The sequence below is a fragment of the Saccopteryx bilineata genome, chromosome 4, assembly GCF_036850765.1.
Source record: "Saccopteryx bilineata isolate mSacBil1 chromosome 4, mSacBil1_pri_phased_curated, whole genome shotgun sequence".
Classification (NCBI taxonomy): Eukaryota; Metazoa; Chordata; class Mammalia; order Chiroptera; family Emballonuridae; genus Saccopteryx; species Saccopteryx bilineata.
In genome coordinates this window covers 286221546-286229479 of record NC_089493.1, presented here as the reverse complement: position 1 = coordinate 286229479, position 7934 = coordinate 286221546, and positions in this window count along the sequence as shown.

Here is a 7934-nt window from a genome sequence, read left to right as displayed (position 1 = left end):
TTTTGATTACAGCCATTCTAATTGGCATGAAATAGCATCTAATTGTGCTTTCAATTTACATTTCCCTAATGAATGATAATGTTGAGCATCTTTTTGTGTGCTTATTGGCCATTTGTTTATCTTTGTTGAAATGTCCACTCAAACCTTTTGTGTTTTTTTTACAGAGACAGAGAGAGAGTCAGAGAGAGGGAAAGATAGGGACAGACAGACAGAATAGAGAGAGATGAGAAGCATCAATCATTAGTTTTTTGTTGCAACACCTTAGTTATTATTCATTGATTGCTTTCTCATATGTGCCTTGACCATGGGCCTTCAGCAGACCGAGTAACCCCTTGCTCGAGCCAGCGACCTTGGGTCCAAGCTGGTGAGCCTTGCTCAAGCCAGATGAGCATGCGCTCAAGCTGGCGACCTCGAGGTCTCGAACCTGGGTCCTCAGCATCCCAGTCCGATGCTCTATCCACTGCGCCACCACCTGGTCAGGTCCTTTTGTTCATTTTTTAAAATAAACTTTTAATTTTATTATCGTTTTCAATTTACAGAAAGATTGTGAAGAGAATACAGGCTGGCCACACCCCTCACACCTAGTTTCCCCTTTATTAACCTCTAGCAAGAACGAGGTACATTTATCATGACGGAGTGCACACTTGGTTCAGATTGCCTTAGTTTTTACCTCACGCCCTTTGTGTTTCAGGATTCCACCCAGTCTCATCCGGGATGCCACATTACAGTCAGCTGTCATGTTCGCTTAGATTCCTCTTGGCTGTGATGGTTTCTTTGACTTTTTCTTTTTTTCTAACCTTGGCCTTTGAAAACTTTAGCAGTTTTGAGGAGTACTGGACAGGTATTTTGTAGAATGTCCCTTAATTGGGATTTGTTGAATGTTTTTCTCATGCCTGGAATGGGACTTTGGGTTTTTTTTTTGTTTTTTGGGTTGTTTTTTTTGTATTTTTCTGAAGTTGGAAACGGGGAGGCAGTCAGACAGACTCCCACATGCGCCCGACCGGGATCCACCCGGCACGCCCACCAGGGGGCGATGCTCTGCCCATCTGGGGCATCGCTCTGCCGCAATCAGAGCCATTCTAGCACCTGAGGCAGAGGCCACAGAGCCATCCTCAGCTCCCGGGCAAACTTTGCTCCAATGGAGCCTTGGCTGTGGGAGGGGAAGAGAGAGACAGAGAGGAAGGAGAGGGGGAGGGGTGGAGAAGCAGATGGGCGCTTCTCCTGTGTGCCCTGGCCAGGAATCAAACCTGGGACTCCCGCATGCCAGGCCAACGCTCTACCACTGAGCTAACCGGCCAGGGCCAGACTTTGGGTTTTTAAGGGGAAGACTTTCGAGGTAAAAGGCCTGTGTTAGCCTGCTTGGGGCTGCCATGACAAATACCACAGACCAGACCACTTAAATAACAAACATCTGTTCTCTAACAATCTGGAGGCTGGAAGTCTAAGATCAAGGCATTAGCAGGCTTGGTTTCTTCCAAGGCCTCTTTCTTTGCTTTGCAGATGGCTGTCTTGTCCCTGTGTCCTCACATGGTTTTCCCTGTGCCTGCCTGTGTCCTATTCTCCTCTTACATTAGGACACCAGTCATATTGAATTAGGGCCAACTTCAGTTATCTCATTTAACCTCAGTTTCCTCTTTAAAGATGCTATTCTCAAATACAATCATATTCTGAGGTGCTGGGAGTTAGGACCCAACATATATCAATACAATTTGGAGGGGGCACAATTCAGCCCATAAAAGTGCCATTCTCAGCACCGGCCGGTTTGCCCAGTGGTAGAGCATCGGCCCAGCTTATGGAAGTCCCAGGTTCGATTCCCAGTCAGGGCATACCATAGAGGGCTTGCTGGGTGAACCCTGGTTGGGGCGCACGTGGGCATCTGTCTCTCTGCCTCCCTGCCTCCCTCTTAGTAATAAAAAAAGAATGCCATTCTCATCATATCAAGGGTCTATGTTATCAACGTAACTTATCACTACTGATGTTGACCTTGATCACCTGGCTGAGGTGTGTTTGTCCAGTTTCTCCACTGTAATGCTATCCCTTTCTTTCTCTTTTCCATACATACTGTACTCTTTGGAGAGAAGTCATGATGTGCAGCCTACACTTAAGGAGTGAGGATTATGTTCCATTAACTCTTAGAGGAAATACAGAGTAAATCTTCATGACCTTGGTTTTGGCAACAGAATCTTAGACATGACACTAAAAGCACACGCAATAAAAGGACAACAGATAAACTGGACTTCCTAAAAATGAAAAACTTGTGTTATCAGAGGATATTGTCTAGAAAGAGAAAACACAACCTAAAGAATGGGAGGGAATACTCACAAAGTCTATGTCTGATCAGGGTCTAGTGTTCAGAATATATAAAGAACACTGACAACTCAACAACGGCTTTTACAGATAAAGGCTGCACTGAAGAACCCCGTGCAGAAGGCATTTTACATGTTCGAGCAGCTTTGTAGAATCAGTTCTCAGAAGGGCATGTACTTTTCTAACTTTGACAGCTATTGCCAAACTGTCTTCCACAGAGGGTGTACCAGTTTAGATGCCTGCCAGGATTTATTTCCAAACCTACTCTAAAATATGCCAACACTGACCAGACTGCTCATTGCAGCATTAGTCATAATAGCTCCATAGTAACTAGAAACAGCCCAGTGATACTCAACAGGAGAATGGATAAGTAAATCATGGTCTCATCATACAATGGAATACTACACAGATCAATGAAAAAGAACACAGTTCTGCTACCCACAATGTGGAGCAACCCCACAGGCATGTTCATGAGTGAAAGAAGCCAAAACAGGACTTACTGTGGGATTCCAGTGAGGTGAATCAATTATGACGTTTAAATGGAGAAGACATCTATGGTGACAAGATCCTAACAGCGGTTAGCCTTAAATGGTGGGGATGTTGACTACACCAGCACAAGATAGTCCTCTGAGGTTCTCAAAACGCCCTACACCTTGATGTGGGTGATGGTTACAGAGGTGTCTAAATATGTAAATGCTCATTGAGTGATGTGTGTTTCACTGATGTAAGTTATGGCTCAATAAAAACTAAAAGGGTTTTTTTTTTGTTTTAAAAGCAGACACGCAACGCCCCGGAGGGGCAGAGCATCGCCCCCTGGTGGGCAGAGCGTCACCCCCTGGTGGGCGTGCCGGGTGGATCCCGGTCGGGCGCATGCGGGAGTCTGTCTGACTGTCTCTCCCCGTTTCCAGCTTCAGAAAAATAAAAAAAAATAATAATAAAAAAATTAAAAATAAATAAATAAAAAGGCAGACACTAATGTGCTAACAACATGGCCAGGGCAGCAGGCAGTCTCCATAGCTACAGAGGGTTACACGGCAGACCCTGTGTCTCTTGTCCAGTCTTACACCAGCCGTGGGTTCCAGCTGTCAGGAGGGGAGGCCTGCAGCTCCCACCAAGGCCGCCCAGGGCTCCTTCTGCACACTCAGAGGTGCACCCAGTTGGGTGCTCTCTCACGCGCTCTCCCCCGACGCCGCCCCCTGCCCAGGCTGTTCTCTGCACCAGCTGTTGAGCAGCTGCCTGGATATTTATAGCCTTGGGGCTCTGCGTGAAAGGAGGCTCATTCAGCAGCCCCTTCCTCCTGCCATCGACCCTGCTCCTGAGCCCTTCTCTCCCCCCCACCCCAAGCTTTCATGTCTCCAGAACATTCCGGGTCCTGCTGCTGGGCGAGGTGTTTCGTGGTAAGGGGCCTGCCCTGCAGAGCTGGTGCCGAGCCTCATCTCCAGGACTCTCTTTGAAGTGACCATAACTCGGAAGGGCTTTTGGATGAGATGGGAGAGCTCATTTCTCACCAGACACAGGACAGGCCCCAGGGTCTTGGGCACTCAGCTGTCACACCACCTCCCTGGGTGAAGTAACACCCACAAAGAGGGTTCAGTCCCTTCCTGGGAAGAGTGACGGTAGCCCTGTTCTCTCCTCCTCAGGACCTCCTGGCCTTCTTAGCCCAAGAGGCCGGTCAGACTCCGCCATCACGCTTCTCCTATGCCTGGTGCAGGCGTCTGAGAGACCGGGCGCTCCTCTGCCTGCCCCTCCCATGGGAGCTTCTGGTTCTGGCGCCAACCCCCTCCAGGACAGTTCAGCAAGAGGGACTCTCGTCCCTCACCCCCACCCCCTCTTCCAGTGGGGCCAGATGGCAGCACCCTTGGGAAACCTTGAATCTTTTCTCTAAGTTCCCTTTGGCACCAAGTTAGTCTTGTTCATTTCAGAAAACCAGGACACTCCCACCCTCACCCCAAATTGAAAGGGTGGTTTGCTAACCACCTTGCCAGTCATGGAGGGCATGTGCCATACTCTGTGCTTTCCACGGTTCAGCTGAAAGCTCTGTGGGGAAGCCCACACCCTGGGGACAAGGTATAGAACGTCAGCTCTTCTGTTTTACCAGAGGAAGGGCACTTGCGGCAGGAGACATGTTCTGAAACCATGACCTAAAACGGATTTAAAAAATCAAGTCCACTTAAAAAGCAGCCCTGGCCGGTTGGCTCAGCGGTAGAGCGTCGGCCTAGCGTGCGGGGGACCCGGGTTTGATTCCCGGCCAGGGCACATAGGAGAAGCGCCCATTTGCTTCTCCACCCCTCCGCTGCGCTCTCTCTCTCTTCCCCTCCCGCAGCCGAGGCTCCATGGGAGCAAAGATGGCCCGGGCGCTGGGGATGGCTTTGTGGCCTCTGCCTCAGGTGCTAGAGTGGCTCTGGTCGCAACATGGCGATGCCCAGGATGGGCAGAGCATCGCCCCCTGGTGGGCAGAGCGTCGCCCCCTGGTGGGCAGAGCGTCGCCCCATGGTGGGCGTGCCGGGTGGATCCCGGTCGGGCGCATGCGGGAGTCTGTCTGACTGTCTCTCCCTGTTTCCAGCTTCAGAAAAATGAAAAAAAAAAAAAAAGTAGTACAGGCTTTGCCTGCCTGCTTGCTTTATCCGTCCTCCCTCCCTTCCTTCTTTGGCAAAGCAAAGGATTCCTCTAGCTGGAGAGGAAGGTCAGGTACACCAGATTTAAATGGATTTCATTGCATTGGCACAAAGCATAAGGTTCACGTTCTCCTCGTAACAGACAAGCTGAGCAGGTAGGCAGCCCTGAAAGGGTGGGGCCACTCATCTCTAAGGACTGGGAGGTGGGGCTATGGGGCTAAACAGTGTTCCGGAGCAGAGAAGTTCACTTTGCTATGACTAGCACCTTCTCCATGGGTGGAGGGGTTTCAGCGGCCCGTGTGCATCTGTCCATCAGAGTTCCCCCTGGGGCTTTGGCATGTGTGTGTGGGGGGGGGAGGGGGGGCAGGGAGTTATTGGCAGAAAAACCAGAGCAAAATTAGTTTGTGTCCTTTAAGTCTGTGGCTGCCTGCCAATGTTTCCTTCAAATATGCACATTCTCATTTTCACTCTGGAAGTTTTTGTCAGGTTTATTGCAAATGGAAGGGTGGGCAGACAGAAACAAAATGACATTTGCTGGGCTGTAAAGACTGTTTCTAAATCTGTTCTCAAGAGCACACCAATGTTTGTAAGCTCTTCTGGGGGATTCTCCTTCCTGGGCGGTTAGAATCCAAGTCAGAGACAGCCTTGGTTTACCACCAGTCTTGGGTCTAGATCAGCGCTTTTCTACTGGTGAGCCCCGAGAATTTTTAAAACATGCAATATTGGACTATTTAGTCAGGGATACTTTTCCCTTAGATGGTCAAATAAAAAAATAACAGTAGCCTGACCGGTGGTGGCACAGTGGATAGAGCGTCGACCTGGGATGCTAAGGTCCCAGGTTCAAAACCCTGAGGTCACCGGCTTGAGTGCAGGATTGCTGGCTTGAATATGGGGTCATTGACATGATCCCATGGTCACTGTCTTTTTTTTTTTTTCTTACAGGGACAGAGAGAGAGTCAGACAGAGGGATAGATAGGGACAGACAGATAGGAACGGAGAGAGATGAGAAGCATCAATCATCAGTTTTTCGTTGCAACACCTTAGTTGTTCATTGATTGCTTTCTCATATGTGCCTTGACCGCGGGCCTTCAGCAGACCGAGTAACCCCTTGCTGGAGCTAGCGATTTTGAGTCCAAGCTGGTGAGCTTTGCTCAAACCAGATGAGCCCACTTTCAAGCTGGCGACTGCGGGGTCTCGAACCTGGGTCCTTCCGCATCCCAGTCCAACGCTCTATCCACTGCACCACCACCTGGTCAGGCCATGGTCGCTGTCTTGAAGCCCAAGGTTGCTGGCTTGAGCCCCCTACTCAGGGCACATATGAGATGCAATCAATGAACAACTGAAGTGCCACAACTATAGGTTGATGCTTCTCATCTCTCTCCCTTCCTCTCCCTCTCTCTCAATAATAATAATAATAATAATAATAATAAACAGCTAACACAATATCCATCCAGTGTGAATGAATCAAAATTATACCTCTTTTTGTTACATTGGCAAAAAAAATTTTTTTTTGGTGTACTGCACAATTTTAGTAATTAGTTTGTGTGCCATGACTTGAAAAATGTTGAAAATCGCTGGTCTAGATGCATGTGTGTTTCCACTGTGTGCATAGCAAATAGGCATATGGCCAATATATGGCAAGGACCACCATAAGCCACCACTGGAACATATGCAAGACAGATGGGCACTAAAGCTACAAGATAATGGAGAATTCTAATGAATCTCATTGGCATCAAATTGTATGTTCCTGTAAACTTATGAAAACCATGAAACTGAACGACTGCCTCACAATAGTACCAGAGTGACTAACTGAAAAAAAAATCCTCCAAATAAACCAATTGGTAATTCAAAACTAAAACTAATTCCCTTTTAAAAATGCAGAATGATATTCCTGAGTTTTAACATTTGCTCACAGATCCCTTTGGCTGTAAGAGTTTGTTGTATGCGATGCTCTCTTTTCCCGAAGAACGTGGTAGCTGGCTGTGCCCATGGAAGCTTCTGTAGATGGTAATGAACAAGCAATGCCTTGTCTGCAACCACACAGGACAGGTCCTAGGGGCCACCTGGATGACTAGCTCAATCTCAGGAGAGGCACCGGGCTGCAAAGTGGTCCCTCCCAGTGCATAATTCTAGTTAAAGAGATGCTTTCTTATTTTCACCTGAGCTTGATAACTGGAAGAAAAAGAAAAGGTGAACAATGTTTTCTTCACAGACAAAGAAAATGTGGCCATCAGCACATTTATGCATATGCACGTCTTACCATCCCTGTATATCACTCAGTGGCAAGGATAGCAAATGGTCTTCTTTCTAGATAGTTGGGCTGAATTAAAAAGAAAAAAAAAAAAAGCCAAATCTCCTCCCAAGAGTGGAGCTTCTCTTTGTATTGTGTTTGCAAGCCAGCTTCACACACCTGCTTTCCTAACACCAGCTAAAACAGTCAAACCCGGAGTGAAGAGCTACCCCCGGAACAGCCCATACAGGAAATCTCACCTGAACACATGGAGAGAGTGTTCTCTAACTCCTGGTACCCTAGCTTGTCGCTCAGTTTCAGCCGTTTCACATCCAGGGAACTGGCAGGCACACTCCTGTCTTAAATGATTGGAAAACTGGGCCAGCGAATAAATACTTTGGATCTGTACTATTGGATCCCTCCAAAAAAAAATCTTTGGAAAGAAAATGAGCTCTTTTACTTCTATTTTTGCTTGAAACAGTCCAAAGAAAACAAGTGTTGGTTCATGCCTGTCTGTGAGCTCAGTGTTGAACAAAGGCCACTGAAACCACAGTGGAAGCTGGCACCCGACACAGTCCACAGTAGGGCATCCCATCCACGTTCCTCAATGTAGAGGCTTAGTTTTCCCTTTCTGCTCCGGGAGAGACCCCCAGCGAAGTGCTTCTTTGCTCTCTTTCTATATTTTCCTGTCTGCACACGTTCCTGCTCGAGGAAAGGGGCCACTGAACCTTCCAATACCAAGAGTGGCCTTCAAGGCCCTGAAAACTTGAACTACACTGTGT